We start from the raw sequence: 25,285 nt of genomic DNA, 5'->3' as shown, positions 1-25,285 counted from the left end.
CTTTGCAGCTCGGAATTCTCTTTAGGGTGGGTTTTCAGTTGTTTGCTTACATTTGTGACTCCCTCTCTGCTCTCATGCAGCCGTCACGTGACTGCACGGCGAGTCAGAGTGAGAAGAGCTGTTGTAAGTGCCCGATCCGTCCCCCCCGGCTGCACATGCGCGTAATGACGTACGCGGAAACTCAACGTTTTCCTGCCCGATTTGTACCGCGCATTTTCCACATTTTACAGTACTTGACGGCAGCCAGTTAGTTTACCTAACCGGAAACAGATGTTGGCGATCGGAAACAGTTTGTTATTTTCGCGCATGTGCAGCCGGGGTAACGGATCGGGCACTGACAGCAGGTGTTTCCGTTTTGAACATTCACAACCACTATGATAGGGTTAGGGAGAAGTGTACTGGGTCTAGACAAAAGAAACTGAAACTTAAGTGTCAGGCTCTTCGTGCATGTATTCAATACACAATCTGATTCAATCTGCCAACATCTGCATACATCTTCTGCCACACGTAGCATCATAGGTATGTAATGATGTTTTATATTCTTGTGATCCATTGCAGTTAATTATTTGTCTTATTCTGTGGAAGTGTTATTTTATTCGAAGTCCAGGAGTAGGTTTAAAAGAAAACAAAGTGAGGCTCCTCATATAAGTTTTAAAAGGAGTAGTACCTACTCAAATGACACAATATTAGAAACTCAAAGCAGTTATCTCTGTGGCGGTCAGCGAACAAAGAGATCGATTCTTCAGTTCAATCGTCCTTTTATTCTGCGATCGCCTTTTTCCTATTGGTCGCCTCAACGCAAAATAGAACTTCCGGTCAGTTTAGTGATTACGTGGCATTGGGTCGTCTCCCTCCTTTAGGGTATTACAACGTCAATAAGGAGAATTAGACATTGTGTGTTTAATGTATAACACCACAAGTCACTCTCCTTATTTACTCTTTCTCTACATCCTGTCGGTTAAGGAACGAACTAAAAACTAAAAGTGTCATCTGTGGTATACATCCGGTTACAAAAATAAACAGTTTCAAAATAAAACGGTTTTCAAAATAAGATAGTGTTGTAGTTACACATAATATAGATGTTTATTCCTTACAATTGCTTATAGTAATGTTGTGCAGTTTAATGTTAAATGGCTACCAAGCTCATTTCTGTCAATAGTATTTATACCATGTGCTTAATGATGACATGTTTGACCCTTATGCATTCCTCAAATTTTGCACCCTCTGGACACCTTTGTGGCAAAAATATACATGCACAAAGAAAATGCTAAAATGGTAAATTACATCCTTATATATACATACTTATACTCAAACCATTATTTCACAACCTCACATTAAACCAGATGTTCTTTATGCTATAAACAACCACATTTGTGTTTCGAAACAGCATTCTACAAAAGCATGACAAATTAAAGAAAAATAAAAAAAGTTAAATATTTCTAAATGAGTGACCCATCTGTAAGTAGGCTTGGCATCCCATAATACCTAGCTGAGTCAATATAAAACAATCAGACAAATCACTTTTCAATACATTCATTCAGAACTGCAACTCGAAATGGTTACAAGGGGAAAATACTGAAAAGACAGTTTTCTAACAGTTTTCTGTCCTTTGGGGTTACTACTGATTTCTCTTTCTTTAATGTAGATTCCATCAATGGCCAAATACATCACAGAACTTCAAGTGTCACTTGATGCAGCTGAGGAGCAATATCTTCAATCAAATGGCTTCAAGAAAATCAATGTTGATCTGAACAAAGGAGCAAGAGGAAATTACATCTATCTTTGGTACAAACGTGGATCAGTGCCTATCACCAAGGTTCAAGTTTCCTTCAATGAACAGATGACTGTTGGTTTGATCAATGTAGGGTACACAAAGATCAACAAAGATCTCAATGCTGGAGCAGGAGGTAACCACCTCTACCTTTGGTACTTCCAAGGGTCCGGAGAGTTTGATACTCCCATTGTGGACATCACTGTCACTGCAGATGCAGACAATGAAGCTGCAATGTTTGGATCTGGTTGGGAGAAAGTGACCTGTGATCTGAACCGCGAGGCACGGGGGAACTGGATCCACGTCTGGCTGAAGAGAGAGGAACAAACTTACATCTGTGATGTCACTGCCACAGATGCCTTTGGGTCAGACAGCGACCAGTTTAAGGCAGGCTACATCCGCGTGGATGAAGATACTAACAGAGGTGCAAGAGGATCATATGTCTTCATCTGGTTCCGTCAAACCACCAACCCTGAGAATGCACTCAAAAATCTGCAAGTGTCCATCAATAATAGTCAGTATCAGCAATATCAGCAGCAAAATTACCAGCCAGTGAGTGTTAACCTGAACGAAGGGACCGGAGGTCAACCTGAGTACCTGTGGTTCAAGAAAGAGGGATCCAACAATCCAATTAAAGCCATCACCGTGCTTCTCAATCGAGATTTGTTTGCAGCTTATGAGAGGGCTGGTGTCACCGTTATCAAGAAGAATCTCAACGAGGGCAACAAGGGCAACATTGAGTACCTGTGTTTCTATCAGTGAAGGCAGAGCTGAGAGTTAAGATAAGATAAGATGTACCTTTATTAATCCCCGTGGGGAAATTCAAGTGTTTATGCAGCAACAGAGAAGAGGAAAAACAGTACAGGTTCACAGGGATATGAAACACAAATTGAGTTCTCAACACTCACTTAAGTGGAACACAAAGTCCAACAATGTTTGTTAAATAATTTGGTGATGGCCACTTTTAATAATTGTTCTTCTTTTCTATAAACAATGTGAAATATTTTTTGTATGTGTGTGTTTTCAGTGCTACTAGTAATAATAGAAAGTATTAATATTCAGGTGTTCTTCTGTACATCTCCCCAATGATATCAAAATGTTCCAAATGTCTATTTTTCAACTTTGATCTTAATTATTGATTAAATGTTAAGGCTCTGTTTCACTTTATTCTGCACAGGTCTGCTCTCAATAAGGCACGGTTGCATGTGAGATGTGTTTGCTGAGTTTTCATAATCTTATGCCCATCCAGTGTCGAGCCGTGACTATATACCTAGGCCAGGGGTCGGCAACCCGCAGCTCCGGAGCCACATGCGGCTCTTTAAACCCTCTGCTCTGGCTGGCTCACTTGAGCTATGACAAAAATAAGATAGAAATAAAATCAAATAATTTGTAGGACTATTTACATTTTGTGCATGTTTGAACATTTTTCGTATCTTGATTTTCGGTTATACTGTGACACATAAATTAATAAAACCACAGATTTAATCAGGTCAACTAAAATATGCTCTATTGGCCGTACACATGAGCCATTTCTTCCGCGTCAGAGACTCGAGGCTTCCGCCTGGCTCCGCACACTTAAATTTACGGAAGTAAAGATATCTGATCAATAACGACATGTATAGCCGCATGTCGTCATTTCAGCGCTGGTTGTCTTGGTGGTGTCCAGCAAATGAAGTGGGCTCCATAAATAATTGGACAGCCTCCTGGGGAAGGCATTCATCCTACTTTCGAAGGGGCAGATCTCATTTCGGCCAATATTTCAGGGCTCTTTGGACTTAATCCATAACAAACCCGGGTTGAGACCAGTAGGCGGAGTCGTAGTTTTAAACGCTTCTCTGCACCTTCTCCTGGGCAGTCATCCATACAAAGCCCGAACCCAATAAAATACCCAATATTGACGGTGTGTGTGTTTGCCACAGGAGCAGCGTAAAGTAAAAAGTAAACATAATAATCTAATAAAGTAAATGTAACCACTACTACAGCGCATCAAACCAGGAAGATTAATTGTGGACTCTTAACCCATGAGAAGACCCATTTCTACTTGCGGGATAATTAAGGGAAACCTATAAAAGACTAAATAGACCACATATTTCTGAAAGTTTTTTGAACTAGTGATTCCAGCATATGTGACAGTTTAGCTTAGGCCAAATGGAAACTTTTGAAGCAATTTTTTTCCTCCGTGAAGCAAAGACGCACATTGCATTTCCGACAGAGGGTGGTGGTCGCATTGTGTGCAACCTGGTCCGCACAAACATCCTGTGGAACTCCGGCACGAACCCTCTTGGGAGGTGGTGGTGGAGATGTAGCATTGAGTGATGGGCGACCTCTTTCTGAGTGCAGAAGAATAAGTCTAGATGCGACCTCTGACTGGAAGCTCCTTTGTTTCAGTGGCTTGTGGATACCATTCACCCCACTGTATATGGGGGACGATAGTTTGGGAAGTGTGCGGGACGTTGCCAGGAGTTCAATGTAAAGCCAGCCCACATTTTCCCTATTACTTCATAAGGAAAGCAAATCTGGATCAGCTCGTTTGTACCCCCGTTTTTAGAGATGTGGGTAAGGAGGAAAAGAGAGAGGGTTGTATTTTCTGACACTTTGTGAGTCTCCTTACACACCGGGGACACATATTTATGGATAAAAGGCAGCAAAAAGTGCATTTTACATAATTAGGGACCTTTAAGGCCTGATAACCGCACCACTCTTGTAAATAGTATGGTCCGAAACTGACCACATGGTGCGTGCAACTGTTCCGAATTCTGCCAGCAAAGAAACCCAGTACAAGAAGACAGCAGGCAGACGGAAGCTGATCTAACCCGCGTAACCAAAGCAACAGCCAGTTTGATGATCAGGCAGGGAGTCTGCTACACTCTGAGCTGTCCGCTTACTGCGAGCAGAAGATCCATCTGTCCTCGTGGTGAACCTCCCACCTGAACCCCTCAACAGTTTCTTTCCACACTTGTTTTTGCAATTAATCTTAAAGGACAGGGTGTTTTTGTGAAAAGAAACTGATGGAAGTCCAGGTGTGAAAGTCAAACTAAAATTTGTCTCTTACACACACACACACACACACACACACACACACACACACACACACACACACACACACACACACACACACACACACACACACAAAAGGAAAGAACAACTCAGCACTTTGCAGCAATGAGACAGGTATAGAATGGCTGATTGTGTGTGTGTGTGTGTGTGTGTGTGTGTGTGTGTGTGTTAGCAGAAGCACTATTCAGGGTGGTTAAGACCAGAGATCAGTTCTGAGTGGTGAATGATGGAGCATGCTGAACAATCTAAAGCTTTAACCTCTGATTCCAATCATTCAACATCCGATCATTTAACTTCGGGAACAAATATGGTAACGTAGAGGGGGGAGCCTGTTTTATGAACCCTCGAATGCATGAACTTATGTGACTGGGGTTGATAAATAGACAATTTATCAGATGTGTGTCTACACTTATTAGACATAAGTCTTTTTGTTTCGCCAGATGTCAACTAGTAAAACTCCCAATAACTCTGTGGATACAAGGCAATGAGACAGTTTTGCACTTATATCTGTCGGTGGCACTAGATAAACAAACAAACACGTTATGAGTTCAGGTGTGCGAGAGCAGTTAAACCAGGTGTTGATTTTGGAATAAAAAGCCTACAGCTGTTTTGTCCTTCCTTCAGTCTGCAGGCTGAACCTGTGCGGAGGGACTTCAGACTGCTCTCTTATCTTATTCCCCCACAACGTCTCATTAATAATGTTAAATACAGCATGTGTTGTTAACAGAGTCATTAAATACTCATTTGAACTAATTGGTTTGTAATCAACCTCACAACCCAGAACATACACATCCTGCTGTCCAAAATGGAGTCGTTAACAAGTGTTTTATTCCATGTAAATATTTACAAGATACTAAATTGCAACTAAATAAATGATAAAAGAATGAATAATTTTTTTAGACACAGTTGAATAAGGCAGTGAAGGGAGAATGGGGTGGGATGACCCAGTGGGTAAGTTGACCCACCCCCTGTGTTAGGGAATATTTTGAGTAAGCTTGTAACCTTTCGCTCAGGCCTGCCTGCTTCAGAAGTTTCCACCACAAATTAGCGTTGTCGGCAGGATACCAACACATCATCAGACCTGGTAAGTGTGATTTCTTTAACTCTTGTTTTTGAACATTGCCTTGCCAGTATCTGTGATTGACGGTATCGTAAAATGACCTGTATAGAATTGCTTTGTTTGATTTTGGCTACTGGAAATTTGAGGGTTTCTAACGCCTAGGAGGTCGGTGTCTGGGGACTCTGTCCTGGCCGAGTTCCTCTGGGTGTGCTGCGGGGGCACACGTGCCTTTCACACACACACACACACACACACACAGCTCCTATTCAAACAAACCTTAATAAACAGAGTAAGATTACGAGAAACTTCGGGTTGCAAAGACGGTTTATTAAACTAATGTTTATTAATCCTAAATGATGGTGGTTTCAGCGGTCAGCACACACAGTTTATGAGAAACAGCTTGAGATATCCACATATATCGCCTCCCTCTGAAATACCTAGAAATTGTTGTTGGGAGGGAGTGCACAGCCTGGGCCCAAACTCTTACTCACTCCACCACCCCGTGGCAGAGGGGTCTAAAGGCACAGCCTGACTGTTTCCCGGCTCCTACTTGCTGGAGGGTCGGGCAGCTTGGGGGTGCAGAAATAAAAGGCTAATTGGTTACTGGTGTGAGGTGGCATGCGAGTTTCTGAACCTGGTGTGTTTCATTGTTGATTATGAACTTGATCACTAGTGGATAGAGTTAGTCTGAGGAAGACTATAACTAACTGCGTGGTGCTGGATAGAAAGAGGACTGTGGGGTGGTAGAAGTCTGTGTCTCCTGATCGGGGGGGCATAGCACTCATTAGCGTGTAGGTTAATGTGGGTCGCAAGAGGACAAGCTAGTTATTGCTCTTGGACGCTCTTCTGGGACAAATCTTACTTGTATACAAGGACTGTGAAAAAATTGTGGTATCGCACTTGGAGACCACCCCTGACCCCGCTGAGACACCTCACATTTGATCAAATTGAGCTGAGTGAACTTGCTGATGCACTGTGGTTTATTGAGAGTTCATGTTTGTTTGTCTGATTGTTTGTATTGGGGGTCTATGTTGGTTTGTCTAACCGCCGTCTCGTGCATGACTTGTAACCACTAATAATACATCAGTCCAGATGTAAGAAGAAAATTAGATTATATTGCTCTAAGAATCAGTTTTAAGATGTTAGGGTTGACTTTAAGGCCTTGTGAGGCCCCGTCCTAAGTTATGTTTGTGACCTTTTGTAAGAACTCTGACCCGTCCTGCACCCTGAGGGCCTCAGAGGCATCACTGCTGGTCATGGTACGACCTGCCTGAGGAGACCAGGGTTGGAAAGTGGGGGGGAGCAAACTGAAAGCATGACATCTGCTTTAAAGACTTGGAAGCGACGCTCTCACATCAGCACCAACCTCGGGTCAGGCAGATGAGACTAACGGTTTCACTTAGGGCATTTTGGTTCAAATACATGACTCTCGTTACCACAGAGTGGTTTTATTTAAAGGCTATTCACACTGCTATGCATATGATGCCTGCTTGATGGTGAGCTGTTAAAAGCCCCTAATATTTGTTTGTAGGTTCTCATCTTACAAACACAATTAGCTCTTATTGTTTCCTATGGTTACATCACCTTAAATGGAGTAATGCAAACTGGTTATCAAATTTAGGGTTTTGATTTTGTTTGAAATTTCTCAGCAATAACACCCTCAGACACCCAATATCCTCCATGCTGTGCCATCTGTAATAAGATGTGAAGGGGATGCAGCTCTGCCTCCTGATATGCTCTGGTCTTAAATCCATTTTTGCATAATATTTGTTTCTCACCATTGACTTTGTAACATGCTGCACACAGGTGATACTGCTGCTCAATTGTACATTAGCTAAACTATGTCATGCTTAAATCAACTCCTGAGATATTATTTCATGTCAGTAAATGGTGATCTAATATAACATTTAAAATCTTTGAGAAGGGGGCGTATCCACAGGGACTAGCTCACCTTTCACTACAATAACATGTATCTTCTCTGGACTGATAGTATATGATTCTTGTTGAATGACTAACACAAACTTTCTAAATATGCATGTGCATGTGTCAGGAAGGCTCCCAAAGCAATCTGAGGGGCCTGTCCTCTCTGACGAGGCCGAGGTTCTGAGACCGGCTTCGGAGATCGGATTCGGAGACCGGTTCAGAGGTCGGGTTCAGAGACCAGTTCGGAGGCTTCTATAATACGAGGATCCATGTTTTCTTGGAAGAATATATTGTTTTAATCTCTCCTATCATGGGGGAACACACCTGGATGTGCCACGTGGAATACGCAGCTGCACTGCTCTCACCATTGATAGCAGGAGGAATACAGGCGGATGAGCCTCTGTTTCACTGGAGGGGTCCACTACAGAGCTCATTGAATGAGCCACACAAAAGTGAAATGGGGGGGGGGGTTGAAATAAGCCTTTTGCTCTGATGAAGAAGAGTTTTAATCAATAAGCTTCTCAGTGCTAATCTACAGTATCAGGATGCCTTTACACACCAGACACTCAGAAAGGTTTCCTAAAGAGAGGAGGAGAACATATCGGAGAGACTTCTTATTTTTCCAGCTCTCGTACAAAGATGAACTTTGAATTGAATGAACAGTCTCCAAAAGTACAATGAATGATTGTTCCATATTTCAAATGACCAAACATAGTGGTGATTAATATATTTTGTCAGATCAGGTGACACTTTTAAAATTAAAATAAATAAGCTGTTTTCTGATTATAAGACATTGAATAATATTTCTAATATTATCACAGATAATGTTAATATCATCTAAAATTCAGACTTACCAATACTACTCTTTCTATATTGTCTATGCACAGACAGAACTACATTTAAAGTGAATAGAAATGTCAGTTTAGGAAACTAAAACTAATGTGTAATCATTTATATAACAATGACTCAGCATAATTGTTCCTCCAATTAGAGAATGATCATCTTAAAAATGGATATTCCATATTCACCATTAGATAAACACAAATCCTTTCAAAGTACATTTTCGGCTAAGTATGGCTAGAAAAAAGTAATTGATTGAGTAAATTTGGTACGGATCAGTTGTAGCATTTACGATGATACATGTACTGTATCTATGAATTTAAGTTTTAAGGGTGCTTAATCCTTCCTTTCCAGGGTTTGCCTTTTCTTTTTGAGATTGTTGAACATTTTGAGAATTGTTCAACAATTCCTTTTCAGATTTTGAAATGACATTGATTTGATAAACTTTACTTCTTTAACTTTGACTAGAAGGAAATAGCATTGATTTTATTTTATTTTGAGCAACATAAACGTAATTGTATTCATAAGTGGAGTGGCACTTCAGCCTTACAGTTTATGTGTAGATTGATTAACTGTAGCCTGAATTAAGTAATGTTAATGATATACTGACTAGTGTTCAGCTTACAACTGTAGCTCAGTTTTAATTGATAGATTTATAGCTTTAAAGTAAATAAATAAGTAAAAGAATTAATGATAGTCTGATAAAGATAAATGAAAAGATAAATTAATGATAAAACATATTAAAACTTCAAATTTTCATGTAATTATGTAACTGCTTGAAAAAAAAGATCAGACCAGAACACTGAAGATGATTTTTATAGTGACTGGTGCGTCAGTCATTGTGATTGAATGTTTCAATCTGAAATATTCATTGTTTAATCTGATTGTTTGCAACAAATTGTAGAATGCCAACAACTTTTCTGAAGAGTCTCATTTTTTACAAGTCCACATAAATGTATTATTAGATTACGGTTTATTAAATTATCAAAATTGATAAAAAGAGAGGAACTGTTAGGGAATATTTTGTGTAAGCTTGTAACCTTTTGCTCAGGCCTTTGTTCTCCTCACAGCTGCTTTTGCACTGCTTGTTTTCAAGTTAGCCAGTTTTGTCCTTCCTTTCTGTCCTCCTCTGGCACAGGCTAACGGCCTTGCAGGTGCTTTTATCTTCATTAAGGAGGGGTAGCCTGGGCTTCCGCAGACTTGTTCCCACAGTAGGTACAGTCTCACGCCTGTTCTTAGACTGGTTTTATTGTTTGGGGCTGAGCCCAGATGCTTCGTTAGACACCTTATGTGTGACCTAGATGACAGGTTAAGTTTTGACGTATTGTCCTAGATTGTTTAGTCTGCTGCTCTGAGAATGTTGATTATCCATTTGGAACTAGTTAAAACCTCTTCATATCCCTGAGATCTTCGAATAGGTTTGGCAACCGCTGTGGCAGCTCATGTCTACCGCAAATGTGTTGTCAATTCTCCGGCCGTAACTCCGAATAAACCCAACAGTGTTTTGCCATCAAGTTCCTGCTCTCCAGTGTCTCTCTGTTTCATCTCCATTGCTTCAGAAGTTTCCACAACACCCTGTATCTAGGGAACTGTGCACATGTGTTGTCTTGTGACCATACATTCAGGAAGCACCATCATTTATATCTGGCTGTGATGGAGAGAAGCACATGGTAAAGTGGTAAAGGTGTTCTTCACTGTAAACCATGTTCTGCTGTCAAAGTAAACTTTCAACATGTCAGGTATAATTATTAATCTGTCAAAGCTAATGTATCCAGCTCTGAAAATATGTATCATACATGTTGGATATTTAGCAAGGTGTAAAACCATGTGAATCATTTAGCTACAGATTAGCATGAAGGACTCAACTAGACAGTTTCTTTCACTGTAGAAACTATCATGCCAAGAAAGTCCAAGAGAGAGACTGGCAGGGCTGGACTGGCTATCTGGCGTACCGGGCAAAGCTGTTACAAGGTCATGTGATATGTTTGAAGTTATGCTAGTGCCGTCCAGTCTAGAAATACCCTAGCTAGCTAGCTAGGCAGATTAGCTATTCACTGCTTCGGCGTTTTTCCCATTTATTGCTTGAAACTAAGACTAAATGTGTCGCCCCCACTCTCTCAAATCAGTCACAAATATGTACCGATTTATTTTCGTACACCTTTCTTGTATTGTTTTGACAGCTTATAGAAATCTTCCATTTGTTTTGAGCTGTCAGCTGTCACAAGGACGACATGTGCTGTGTCTTGTAATTGCTAGTGCTACTAGTTATGGCATCCCCCCTTTCACTTTCTCAAATCCAACAAATATCTTATTTCTACTCTACTGCTTGTCGTGTCTTGTGCAACTGTGATTTTATACAAAATTTATTTTTGTAATATTTTCCTTCTGTAATGGCATGCCATAGCTGATAGGGGGGTGTGTGTGTGTTAACATTCCATTCAGTAAGCTCACTAACAGTATGTGGATTGGAGCAATTTTAAGCTGAAAGTATAAAAACATTTAACCAAGGAAATTATTACTACAGGTTTAATTTTATTCAGTAAGACTTAAAACATACAGTAGTGTGTGTGTGTGGTGCCTTAGCTTTGGTGTCAAATATTGCTCTGACTAGATTTGGTTTCCAACTTATATTGTTGTGTTTAAAGCCAAATCAGAACGTTGAAATGGGAGTGGAAGATTTATTTATATATATATATATATATATATATATATATTAAAAAATGGCGCTTGGGTGATCAAAAGTGCCCGGGCCCTTTTCAGATGCCAGTCCAGCCCTGGAGACTGGAGAGAGAGAGGAGCCACTGAGGGCGAGGGAGGGAACTCCATCAGAGCAGTGGCTAAAGACAGAAATACTGACAGGTGAACCCTGCATAGAGACACAAGGAGGAAGGAGGACAGGAAGTGGAAACAGTACAGTGGAGCGGCAGAGCGGAGAGTGTCTTCACTCAGGAGAGAGAAGGAGCTTCAGACCCGATCAAAAAACTGCTCAGTTCAACGGCCGTACTCCAGAGAAATCTGTGAACTGCTTTTGAATCAGCAGACAGAAACACCACTCCTGTACCAAACCACTCAGGTTTAAACCTGAGAAAGTCAATCGGTCAGTTTACCCACGGGTGGCTCAATGTACCCCCGGACTCAGATATACTTACCCATTAGAAGGGGCAAGTTAAGCCACAAGACCCCTTTTTTTAGAAGTTATATTTTCATGGCCTTTAGTGATAGAAGCATTATTCTCATCTTGATTGACAGAAGACATCCTGAAGTAAAGGTTGTTGTTGTCATTTCACTTCTACCTCATTTTCCCTTGCCGAGAGGATGACATAAGTAAAAATTGGCTCATCTCACCCCACTCTCCCCTACGGTCACTGCTTTGATGAGGGCCATTCAAGTAGTCAAGGGAAACTTAGATGGTCCTGATTCAAGTGGATAGAGAGAGTTGATTTTTCAATAGACTACTAAATAAGAAGGTAAAAGGCAGCAATTATCTCCTGATACCACTAGACAGAACTTATAGTAAGGGCCACGCCAGCACAATATGTCAGATAGAGATCTGCCTTCTGGACAAGTTGGATGTTAAGCACTGATGAACGTTTGGGGAAGAGGTGAAGGAGTAAGAGGGATCTGGACTGAAGCTGAGGCAGAGCTAGACTGGGTGCAGGATGTCTGTTTTAGGCTTATTTCTGCCTGAGGTGAAAACACGCGCCCAAAGGTGTTGGATTAAGCCAAGTTTAAACTCGAATATGAGGTATGATCTCAAATGAATTTGAACTAAACCAGTCTTAAAACTATTCCAGCCAGTTGCGTAACGCTGAGAGAGAACTTCAGGCAAGGTGATTGAAGGACAACATGAGTGTGTGTGAGAGGTTTCCAAGCTGTTTGTTGTAGCTTTAAAGGTCCCCTATTATGTAAAATGCACTTTTTGATGTCTTTTATGCATAAATATGTGTCCCCGGTGTGTAAGGAGACTCACAAATTGTCAGAAAATACAACCCTCTCTCTTTTCCTCCTTACCCACATCTCTAAAAACGGGGGTTCAAACGAGCTGATCCAGATTTGCTGTCCTTATGACCACGTCCACGTGACATGTCCAAACCTATGGTCCCCAATATGCGCTGAATCCCTCCCACAGCTGTTTTGGAAGTGATATGGTCTGTGTTTCAATATAGCATAATAGGAGACCTTTAAAAATCCTGCTCTGGGACCAAGCCTCTGAATACATTTGAGATCTTTATGCCTACTGTATTTTTTGAGAAATAAACTGATACATTTGAATTGATCAGAATCAGAATTGTATTAGTCCCTCTGCAGGCAAATTTACAAATTTAATCAAAAGTGGCATAGCAGGGCGAAAAAAGGCACAAAGGCATGCAATAACACAGAATAAGCTCACATATTAGTATATAGAAGAAAAGCACACATTAGTTATACTAGAATAATGTACGTAAGTACATGAAGTACACATCCATGGCTAAAAATGAGCAGCAACTTCAGAACTGAGTGTATGTAACGTAAGGTGTTGAGACATTATAGAAGTGATGATGATGATGATGATGATGATGATGATGATGATGATGATGATGATGATGAGGACGATGATGGCGATGTTGATGATGATGATGGTGATCATTGCACAGTAATTCTAGAAAATGCGTCTATATTGCACATTGTCGTTTATTCATACGTTTTCAACAGTCCGTATTGTGTGGGGGTCTACCAGGGGCCTTGGTGATTGTAAAGCCTGACTGCTGCAGCAGCCTGTCACTGAAGGAGCTGCACAGTGCAGACAGGGTGTCCTGGAGGGGGGGACACGTTGTCCAGCAGGGCAGCTTGGCTGCCATTCTCCTGTCTCCCACCACCTCCACAGTGTCCAGAGGACTCCCCAGGACAGAGCTGGCCTTCCTTATCAGTCTCTTCAGTCGCTTCCTGTCAGCAAGTGAGATAATGCTGCCCCAGCAGACCACACCATATAGGATGGCTGATGCCACCACAGAGTCATAAAAGGTCTGAATGAGTGCCCCCTGCACTCGAAAGACCTCTGACTCCTCTTGTACAGAGCAGCAGAATGATCAGTCCAGTCCAGTTTGTTGTTCAGATGAACACCCAATCTCAATGTCCATCCCCTGGATGTTCACTTATGTGTTGGGGGGGTGTTGGCGCCATCTGAAGTCCTCCAACAGCTCGTTGGTCTTCCCTGCGTTAAGCTGGAGGTGGTTCCTCTGGCACCAGAGGATGAAGTCCTGCGTCAGCTCCCTGCACTCCCTGTACTCCCCGTCGTCCTCGTTGGAGTCCTCAGAGAACTTCTGCAGGTGACAGGTGGCAGTGTTGTGGGTGAAGTCTGCAGTGTAGAGCGTGAAGAGAAACTGTCCCCTGGGGGGACGATAAATAGATGATAATTTACATCATGCACATTTGTAATGGAGGCCTGTGAGCCTAACAGTTTAGAAAATAGGCATTTGAACACAGCAGGGTGTTTTCAACATGTTTTCTTGCTTTTCAAGCTTCTGATTGACAAATGAATATCAGTCTGGAAGTGTGTTTTAACCACCTTGCTGTAAACACTACGTTCACTTCACCTTACTGTACAGAAATTGTTTTTCTCTCGATTATGCCGATACTTGATTAGGAGTTGCTAGTATGACATCTGTCTGCAGGAAGATGTGTGAATATCTGAAGTGGCAGAGTAGATGAGGCGGACACAGAAATAGATTTTCAATAACGCATGTCTGAATGCTTTCATTTGTACTGACATAATTGAGAAAGCAGCTGCAAATATCATGTCAACTCAGATGAAGGAAATGACTTCTGAGCCCCCCCATGATCTACCTCCTACTGCATTGTTTATTTGGCTTGTGTTTTCTGAGGCCTTTAAAAGATGTGTTAGTCTAACACTGTCAAAACATCATTTACATGAAGATGCTGCTGAGACATCAAACAGTTCATACTGATCAGCTGAAACACTCTGAAAAACTGTGTGGGCATAAAGACAGCACATGCAGTCATGTTGAAACAGGAAGTGGATCTGTATAGTTTTTTATTTGGTTAAACTTAACACAAGGACGGAGAGTCAAAACAATCTTGAATGGATTTCAAGTATTGGGCAACAAAAAAAAAAAATATATATATATATAGATGGCCTACCTTAGAAAATAAATAATAATGATGGAAAGGGAATACAAGTGAGATGCAAAGCTGTTAACAATTCTTACTGTATTAGTAGATGCATTACAGGTGCCCATCGTTTGATTTTTTCGTATTTTTCTGCAAGCGCAATAAATATGTTATGTGCTCCATGTGGTGGATATCCCGCACTCTCTGAATCCAGCAGTTATAGGTGGGAGGTTCTGGTTTCAACCATTGAATGGTGATGCACTTCAGAGCCGCTGTCAATAAAATACTTAATAGATACGTCTTAGACTTCTCTTCTAGGCCCTCAGGTAATACTCCCAGTAGAGCCACCATCGAATTAGAGCAATATTTTGCTGGAACACTTCTTTAAGAGCCTCAAATATCTCTTTCCAAAATATATTTAAGTTAGGGCATAAACAACATATATGAGTATGATTTCCTCCAACATAACTTTCTATGTGTTGGGCCCATTTATATCTGGTACTTTAGGAAAATTGTCTTTTAATGCCCTCTCTTTTAAAGCGGCTGTGGTTGGATGTGATCAGAGGTGTTCTTGCACCTGGTACCACACCCAAGAAGGATCTGATGGTGCAGCTGAAGCAGTGATTCCCAAACAGTTTAAGGCTGAGTCTTTCTGTCTTTTAGTTTTCTGTTTTGGACTTTCGGTACAGACAGCATTTGTTTTTGAGGTAACAAGCTTTCGAAAAGCGGTGCAATGGGATATTTTGTCCAGGCTATGGGGGATTTGAAATCAGGGAGGCCTCTGACCCTAATCCTACTCATCTCAACTCATCTTGACTGTATCTTAATATCACTTGGGTTGTACCGATCTGAGTAATTTGATATGTTCGGGCTGTCAGTGTTCAGTCAGACCTTGTAATGATATATATCATAATTTGATCATTTCTTAGCATTTGTTAATTTCAGTTTGTTTAATTTCGGCTGAAATATCTATAGTCATTTAATCATTTATCATTATTTGTACAATTCTGCTCCAGTAACTAACTGTGTTAAAACCATACTTATTTTGTCTTTACATGTTTTGTGCAGATTAGCTTTATGTGTTACTCTCATGTAACATATAAAGCCTTTTGCCTGTGAGGCTCTGCCAGTGAAGGAACAGCAGGCACTAAAGATGACAACAAAATGAGAGACTTTCACACTGAGCTGTAAACAGGTACATTTTGAGGTAAATAACATGAACAGTCTCATGCTGAGTTTTGCTGTTGTTGACATGTGTTTTCAGGGGAAAGGAGGAAAGTCGACCCGGCTGCACTTGTTGCTGTGCGAGAAAAACTTTGTGACTGGAAGCACCTGTGTGGCAGCAGAAAAATAATCAGGCTGAATGAAGCTCAATATCAGATACTGATCAATTAAATCATGCCTTGATCAGCCCAATACTGATCTTTATATCGGATCAGGACATCCTTTATTAATATTTGCTGAGGCATTTTCCTCAGCCATGATCAGAGTATCATACTATGGTCAGAACAAGCAGGTGAATCATTTGATTGTAATGGTTATTTCCAGAAATCAGCTCACCAAATGCTATTATTGTGTTGTAAGAATAATCAATATATTGAAACAGAACATTAAATGACATTCCGACGGACATGGTTCTTCCGGTTCTCCCAGATGTTATTGTTTTTAGCCTCAGTTAGCATGTAGCTGATAGTATATCGTATATATGAGGAGCACAAGAATGATGCGTGGATTTACATACTAAACACAACGCCTCTAACTCTCACGCTGTAATAATACTATCACGTGTTTAATAACCAATAAACCTCAGAAGGATTGTATAATAAGATATCTTAAGGGGAAGCGTCATGACTACATCATCAGATGGCAACGGTGACTTCATAAGAGGGCTAAGCAGAACGTGCCCTGGACCAGCCTCCGTCGACGTCAGCCAATAGCCTCCTTGCACGGTAACCGTAAATTCTACTTCCGCTGTTACTTGTATGCGCGTCTAAACTTCCGGTCGAACACTTCCGTGTTATGATAGCGTTTGACAGCTGGATACCGGTAACCGGCTTTTACTATTTAGAAGTGTACAATGAGTGTGTTCACAATAAAAGAAAGACGACTGACCTTTCAAAGGGTGGGGACATCGGCACTGCACTGTTGTGTACCTCAGTGTACGAATTCTTCGAGGTACAATAAGCTACTTTCCTTTCATTCATTTCCCGTTGACCCGGCGGTACGGGCCGAGTGGCTGAGGAGAATCCGAAGGGATAATTTCAGTCCGACGAAACATTCAAAGGTCTGCAGTAGGCACTTTAAAAGCATAGATTTTGTCATGACAGCCGGGGGACTAAGAAAACTCCAAAAGGGATCAGTCCCTGTTCTGTTTTCTTGGAACGGGTTTGAGCTATCGGCACCTAGACCGAGTGTTTGGGAGAGGCGCCCGTGGCCAGATGTGGAGAGTCCCGATGTCTCTGACAACGAGATGGAAATCGCGGCTGTAGCTACTGACCACGACTACTCGGTGTTGCCACAAACGGTGATACGAGCAAGTGACTTGGTTGAGGACAACGAAGCCTTGCGTCGGAGGATTTTGGACATTGAACATTGAAAAGTCGAGCAAAGACCACGTTAAATTATAAAAGTAAGTAAAGCTATTACCACAGTAATATCACTATGTAAGCGCTAATGTTAGCTATGTAGCTACAATAATATTGTGCCATAGTTACAACTTACCTTCATAATTGTCGATATAACTGGATAGGTACATTTTGTATCCCTTATCACGTTTGCTCTTCGGTGTAGAACTGCCCATCCGAACAAGTCGGTGGACATCTGAGATGGAAATGTTTGGGAGATCCTGCAGGCATCTAGTGTAGAAACTCGCCATGTTTGACGTTCACCGATATCACACCGGAAGTTTAGAAGCGCATACAGTAACAGCGGAAGTAGAATTTACGGTTACCGTGCAACGAGGCTATTGAAGAGCGTGGATATGCCCATGTGACGACAAGGGGCCAACAGGATCCAATGAGAGAGGACGAGACCGGAAGGACCAGAGAGTTGAAATGCCTGATGTAAACAGAAGATCGAGGCCTTTCCTCCTGCTGGTAGACAGCTAACTGGGGGGGTTAGCTGTCTACGTTACGTTAATAAATATTGTTATACTTTACAGAGAAGCTTCTTGGTCTATTTAAGACCAACTCTTGGTCCTTAAACAAAGAATATTCTTAACAGTATCTAATACTAGCACCATAGCTGACTGAGGTGGACGAGCACAGATCATCCATCTAAAGATGAAGACAATCTCTCTGTCTGAATATAATCAAGTTTCTGCAAGATCAGCATGTGAAATCATTCTCAAGGGTCGTATCGAGAACCAGCCAGATCATCTCCAGCTGAGCCTCCAAGAAACCATGCTGATATTAACTCTAATGTATTCTAATCCTGTTAGACTGAATGATGAAATATGAGGTGCGTTTGGGGGCGGATCATGGTTGATAGCTTTTTTTCCTTATTATTACATTCCTCTTAAATGATCTTTTCATACTCTCTTTAAGATTCTGAATACAAGAGGAACATATGTCTGAGTATGCCTAACATTAGCAGCTCGTGGAAAAGACATGAATCAGATAGTGTTTTAAATATACATTACTCAAAGATTGCACAGAAAAGAGAGAACATCATTTCAAGAATATATTGACACACCCCTGGGAAACACCCAAAGCAACAAGGTGGAACATAATTACTTTTTCATCTTGGATAAAGAAAGGGGGAAAAGAAATTGAAACATTACAAAAAGAAATTCAGTAGCTGGACACATGAGCACAGCCTTTTGGAACCAGTCTATGGTTGAATCAGTTTGTGATTCAACCATAGACTGTGCGGACTGGATTGAACCTAATGGATCCTGATCAATGACTTGAAATGTAATGTACATCAATCATTTTTACATGAATTTCTCTCAAAATGTGCATCCTGTTTTTTTACGCTGTAACACCATGGTTTATTGCTACGGCTCTCAGCTCATGCAGTTACTTCACTGCTTTAGTCACAGTCATGGTTTCAGCAGTGTCTTTAGTACTGAAAATGAAAGTCAGCCTGTTGTCAATGTCATACTCAGCCCTGTACATTTCTTATATTGTGTTACGCTTTACAACGGTGGACAACAGGTGCAAACGCATCACAGCAGCCCTAAACACTTGGATGAGGAGAAAAAAATGCTGCACTTTAAAAAAAACCATGCACATATAAAAACACAAATGTGCCAAAACACATGCAAATGATGAAACATCCTCACCAACATGAGGAAACAGCGTTTACTAAAATCTCTGCATAAAAGGGATTCTGCAAATACAAAACGCCGAACACAACGGGAACAAGGAACAATAAAATGTCGTACACACAGCTGGGACCGGAGCGCTTATTGAAGTCCAGGTTTATAAAGTTGGGCAACTGTCACTGTGGTTAGAAACGTACCTAAAATATACGTTTTATTGAATTATTTGAACAATGTGATCGCATGAGTCCTTCTGATACAAGGGACAGTTTGCCAACTTATAGATCCTGAATGTCAACAACTATTCCAGTTCCAGCTGTGGTGTCACTTTTTTAGTGTGCCCTGAGGCCTGTGCGACGAAGCAGTATTTGGGGTTAGCGAGGTAACTTCAGGGTTAACTCTGGGTTTTCGGTCCTACAGCGTTCACTTCTTAACAGGGTAGATCTTCATGGTTACTTTTGCTGAACACCTACCCTGCTCCGGAAGATAGCTGACCAATCAGAGCTCAGAGTGCGGAGTTTAAAGCTATCAAGTCATATTACAGGATAAAGGAAACACAGTTTAAACTGCGGAAAGATGACCGGCAAAAATGACTGACTGTGTGAACATGGAATTAATAGAATAAAACTGACCATCTTCAGAGTGATTAGACTATTATTACATTTGCGGCATGCAGGGCCGCTGCTAAGCTTTTGGAGGCCCTAAGCATAATTGGTCAGAGGCCCTAAACTATACTGTATACTAGAACTGTAAATTGCTTTCGACCCTGTGCATGGTCAACTACAGTGGGGAGAACAAGTATTTGATATAATGCCGACTTTGCAGGTTTTCCCATTTACAAATCATGTAGAAGTCTGTAATTTTTATCATAGGTACTCTTCAACTGTGAGAGACAGAATCTAAAACAAAAATCCAGAAAATCACATTGTATGATTTTTAAGTAATTAATTTGCATTTTACTGCATGACATAAGTATTTGATACATCAGAAAAACAGAACTTAATATTTGGTACAGAAACCTTTGTTTGCAATTACAGAGATCAGACGTTTCCTGTAGTTCTTGACCAGGTTTGCACACACTGCAGCAGGGATTTTGGCCCACTCCTCCATACAGATCTTCTCCAGATCCTTCAGGTTTCGGGGCTGTCACTGGGCAATACGGACTTTCAACTCCCTCCAAAGATTTTCTATGGGGTTGAGATCTGGAGACTGGCTAGGCCACTCCAGGACCTTGAGATGCTTCTTACGGAGCCACTCCTTAGTTGCCCTGGCTGTGTGTTTTGGGTCGTTGTCATGCTGGAAGACCCAGCCACGACCCATCTTCAATGCTCTTACTGAGGGAAGGAGGTTGTTGGCCTTTTTACATGTTATGCCAAATTCACACCAGGGTTATTATAGTTTTGAAATTTTCATTAGTTTTTATTTTTATTTACTCTTTCAGTTTGGTTTTGATTTCAGTTTAGTTTTAGTTAGTTTTATGAGTGCTTAAATAGTTTTAGTTATATTTTGAGGAATTGACTAGTTTTAGTTTAGTTTTTATTTAGTTTTAGTTTTTCAGGTATTATGAGGAAAGTCTTGATTAATAGAAGCTGAAAAAGGTAGGATGAAGGAATGCATGACATCAAAATATGGTTTACAAAAAAACCCATTGTTTATTAAAGGTCCATGACCCATTAACATTGCTCGACCCAGATCTAAATCAAAAGCAAAACTTAAGTCTGCATTAATAGCCAGAATGAAGTTGCAGGAAAAACCTTTTACAACACACCAAAACAGTTCTAAAAGAATATGTGAACCTCTAGAAACAAAGTAGCCTAAAACCTTTCTTCTTCTTAAAAAACAAAAAACAAACTCAAGAAAACATGTCACATGTTGTACTCTTGGACTGAATGAGCTTCAGGTCAAATATTCTTTGACACTCCTTGAACAAATTAAAAGACAAAATTAAAATTCCATAAATTCCAATTTCTGGAATATTAGGCCACAGTGTTAAATGATGAGAGCAGAGGGGAGGAAGACAATCAGCTGGACATGAAGCTGCAGTACTAACACTATTAATTAAAGATTAAACACCTCAATTAGTGCTGTTGTTCACAGCGTACCGTATTTTCCGGACTACAAGGCGCACCTGAATATTAGCCGCACAAGCTAAAATTAGGGGGAAATCCTGTTTTGTTCATACATTAGCCGCACCGGACTAAAAGCCGCAGGTGTTTTAATGTTTAATTACCATATGTAAGAGAATATGCACAAAGAGGATTGTCAGGAAAGAGATGGCTGTTTGGGAACACATCCCTTTTATTAACATTTTGAAAAACAAGTTAACATATTTGCATAACTTTTTACGTATATGTACAAGTACTGGTAATTACAAGTACGAAACATGTACTGTGCTGTTCAAACGAGTAACAAATGTACTGTATAACAATAACCTATAGCACACCAGAAAAATATAATCGGCCTACCTTTTGGGCTAAGGTGCAGTAACACGGCTTTAACAAGAAGAAAAGACAGTCATTCATTGCCATCTTTGTCTTCTTCCTGCGCACTAAAACCACCAAAGTCCTCTTCTTCAGTGTCGGAAACGAACAGGCTCAGGGTGGCTTCGTCATCCACTCTCCCAGTCTCTCCTTCGTTGTCGCTTTCAAAACCAAAGAACTCCTCGTTGTCAGTGTCGGAATCGAACACCCTCTGAAGGGCCGTGGCGGTGTCCTCCTTTTCATCACGCAGCAGTCCAGCCCTTCGAAATCCGTTGGTGATCGTGGATGTTTTGACACTTCTCCACGCTGTCAGGATCCACTGGCAGACTTGGGCAAAACTTGCTTTTTGCATGCAATCAGTTTTGGTGAATGATTTATCGCCGCTCGAAATCCACGCCTCCCACTGGACGCGTAGTGCTACTTTGAACGCACGATTCACACTGATGTCGAGTGGCTGCAGTTGCTTCGTTGTGCCTCCAGGAATCACAGCTGGAATCGAGTTTGTGCTCTTAATGGCTGCTTTCACAGAATCTCTGATATGGGCCCTCATGCTGTCCAAAACGAGCAATGCCTTTTTTTGGCGAAAGAATCCTCCAGGTCGCTTCCCATAGCACTCTTGCAGCGACTCCTTCATTACGCTTTCCATCATCCACCCTTTCTTGTTAACTTTAACAGAGATGCCGCTCGGGATCTCTTCTCTTGGCATAGTCATCCGCTTAAAAATCACCATTGGCGAAGTTTTAACCCGGATGCTGTGCAGCCCAGAACACAAGTGAAAGTCGTTCTCTCATGGCCAGTGGTTCTCACCGTGATGGATGATTCACCTTGCTTGTTAACAGTCCTAGTGAGAGGCATGTCAAACGTCAAAGGCACTTCATCCATATTTATGATCTCGTCCGGTCCGATGGAATAATCCTTTATCTTTCTTAGTGTGAATTTGCGGAAGTTTGTTATTTTTTCCGCGTAGTCGGGAGGGAGTTGCTGACACACAGTCGTCCGCGCCCTGATGGACAGTCCTTTTCGTTTCATAAATCTGTGACACCAGGATGGTCCACCTCTGAAATTGTCTATCTTCATTTCGGTGGCGACTGTTTTGGCTTTCAGTCGGATCTGCACAGTTGAAACACCTCGCCCGTTTGCTCTCTGTGTGTTCACCCAGTCTTCAATAAAGTCTTCAAGTTTGGGCCATCTGCTTTTATTACCTATGAAAGCTTTTTTCCTCTTTTTGGACTGAGCCAGTTCTTCACGCTGGCGTCTCCAACGTCTCACCATTGATTCGTTTATACTAAGGGTACGTGCAGCAGCTCTATTTCCCTCGTTGAGAGCCAAATCGACTGCCTTTAATTTAAAAGCTGCATCATATGCATTTCTTTTGTTTGCCATAATGAGGGTTTGTGAATGAAAGCTTCCTTTGCTCCTGTAATACTCGTCTTGCTCTTGCTAATCTAGTCTCTTTTTCGCGCTAATTCGTACGGCACTACTTTGCCTGGCGGACGGACATGTGACCAACATACCACTCTTTTCCCCCGTGACTGTGTGTCTGATCACATGCCCTTCCGCCACGCAAAGTAGAGCCGTACAACAGCGGAACAAACCAAAACAAAACCTCTTACGATATCACAAAAATCATGAAAAATCCATAGAAAAGCCGCACCGGACTATAAGCCGCAGGGTTCAAAGCTTGTGCAAAAAGTAGCGGCTTATAGTCCGGAAATTACGGTACACAGTTCTTCTTATTCCATATAAAAAAAGAGACATTTATTACCATATTATGGTGTTTAGAATATGCAAGTCTTAGTAATAACAGTAGATGGGACATAAGTGCTGCTATTTACATGTATTTACGGGGAAATGGTCAGAGCAGGCTTAAGGTTATGGAGTGAGAACACGTTGATTTGATTTGGCTAGAGGTTGGGGTGGACAGGTTGCACTGGCCCATTCCCATTCCTAAACAAACATACACACACAGGCACAACTATTATTGCCACCACATATCTTTAGTTAAGTAACTTCTTGTTAATCTTGAGGAAAACACATTGCCTAAGAGAAGTTGTAGCCCGATTTCTCAGACCAGATGATAGTAGCCCACACATAGAGAAAATGCGCTCCACAAAAGTGTGGGAGGCACTGACTAAATCTGGATCTCATCCATGTGCTTTGTTATCTCACTTGATGGAGTGTTCATGACATTATTGCTAGACCTGCTCACTTCCAGAAGGGATGCAAGATAGGAGTATCTCTTGAGGGCACAGGGCACAGGTGAGGCAGTTTCAGTGTTCCTTTCATCTGTGGTTGGATGAGGCTGTCCTGCTAGGGTCTGAACAAAGGTCTCTGCTGTAGTCTGCAAAGATTTCAATTATGGTGAGTGCAGAACAAAAGAAACACTGGGGTCCACAAGGCAGGCTCCTGCTGCAGTGGCATCGAAGCTGCAACAGACAGGGTTGAGAACGCCAGCAAACCGATCTCTCAGAGACCTCAGCAACAACTGAGCAACAGGCTTCAAAACAACAGTGGTGGAAAGTAGGTGTGCCTCAAGGTTTAAAAGGCATGGCACAACATGAGACCAAGACTGACTGTCATTCTGGAGCTGGTCAGTGTGCACCGCAAAAGGCTCAAACAATTTCAGCAGATTTTCGAGCTTGGCCCAGTCACTTGTGAGGAGAGTGTCCATATTCAAGTCCTCCAGTACCTGATTAAGTTCTCCTTTTGTCTCCAACAGTCATTTTATCATGTGTAGGGTACTATTCCAGCGCGTGCTGCAGTCCCGTATGAGAGTTTTGCCCCATCTTCTCACCATTTGCTGGTTTGCAACAGATGACTTACGTACGGCATGAACCAAACGTCTTGCCTTCAGTATGGTGGATTCAACACCCGGGTGCTTCATTGCATCTTTTAGTGCGAGCTGCAAGGTGTGGGCCAGACAGGGCATTCTTTGGAATGTGTTACATCATTCTCCAAAAGGTTCTCCAGTTCTAAGAGAAAATACACAATGCATGCCAGTTAAAATGCAGCCTACCTGTGTACAGTGATGGGACTAGGCTGCTATTTACATTATTACGGGAATGGTCAAGAGGCTTAAGGTTATGGTGAACCGTTGATTTGATTTGCTAAGTTGGGTGACAGTTCACTGGCCCATTCCATTCCTAAACAAACATACACACAGGCACAACTTTATTGCCCAATATCTTTAGTTAAGTAATTCTTGTTAATCTGAGGAAAACACATTGCCTAAGAGAAGTTGTAGCCCGTTCTCAGACCAGAGATAGTAGCCCACATAGAGCAAATGCGCTCCAAAAGTGTGGAGCAGCGTAACGAATTGGATCTCAGCCATGTGTTTGTTAGTCGACTGAGATTTCATGACATTATTGTAGACGTGTCATCAGAAGGGTGCAAGATAGGTATTGGACTACATTGAGGCTCGTGCAGGGAGCAGTTCAAGAGTGTCTATCGTTGTTGATGAGGCTGTCTCTAGTGTGCTAATAAACACTTCCTGATGTATTCTGCCAAAGTTCTGTATGGGATGCAGTACAGTCAGAACTCGGGTCCATCAACGGCGTGCTTGCGCGCAGTTTCTGCTGCTGCAACAGCTAGGCTTGTTGGAGCCAGCAATCGATGTCTCAGAGCCTGTCGCAACTCTGAGCACAGGCTTCAAACAGTGTCGATAAGTAGGGCGTTATTACAAGGCTGGTGCACTAACGAACCAAGATGAGCATTCTGTCCCAGTGGGAGGTGTGAACAGCAAAGACTCCAAAAATGCTGTTAGCATCGATTTCTCGGCGGCA

At 41.6% G+C, this 25,285-nt stretch overlaps 1 long non-coding RNA gene across 1 annotated transcript; it reads left to right on the top strand.

Moving 5' to 3' along the window:
* Nucleotides 1-205: 205 nt before the first annotated feature.
* On the top strand, nucleotides 206-3,173 carry LOC134862572 (uncharacterized). Its single transcript, XR_010165531.1, has 2 exons — nucleotides 206-519; nucleotides 1,646-3,173. It is a non-coding gene; the product is annotated as an uncharacterized LOC134862572 (long non-coding RNA).
* Nucleotides 3,174-25,285: the final 22,112 nt, after the last annotated feature.

The sequence above is a fragment of the Eleginops maclovinus genome, chromosome 4, assembly GCF_036324505.1.
Source record: "Eleginops maclovinus isolate JMC-PN-2008 ecotype Puerto Natales chromosome 4, JC_Emac_rtc_rv5, whole genome shotgun sequence".
NCBI lineage: Eukaryota > Metazoa > Chordata > Actinopteri > Perciformes > Eleginopidae > Eleginops > Eleginops maclovinus.
This window is presented reverse-complemented; position numbering and strand designations above follow the sequence as displayed.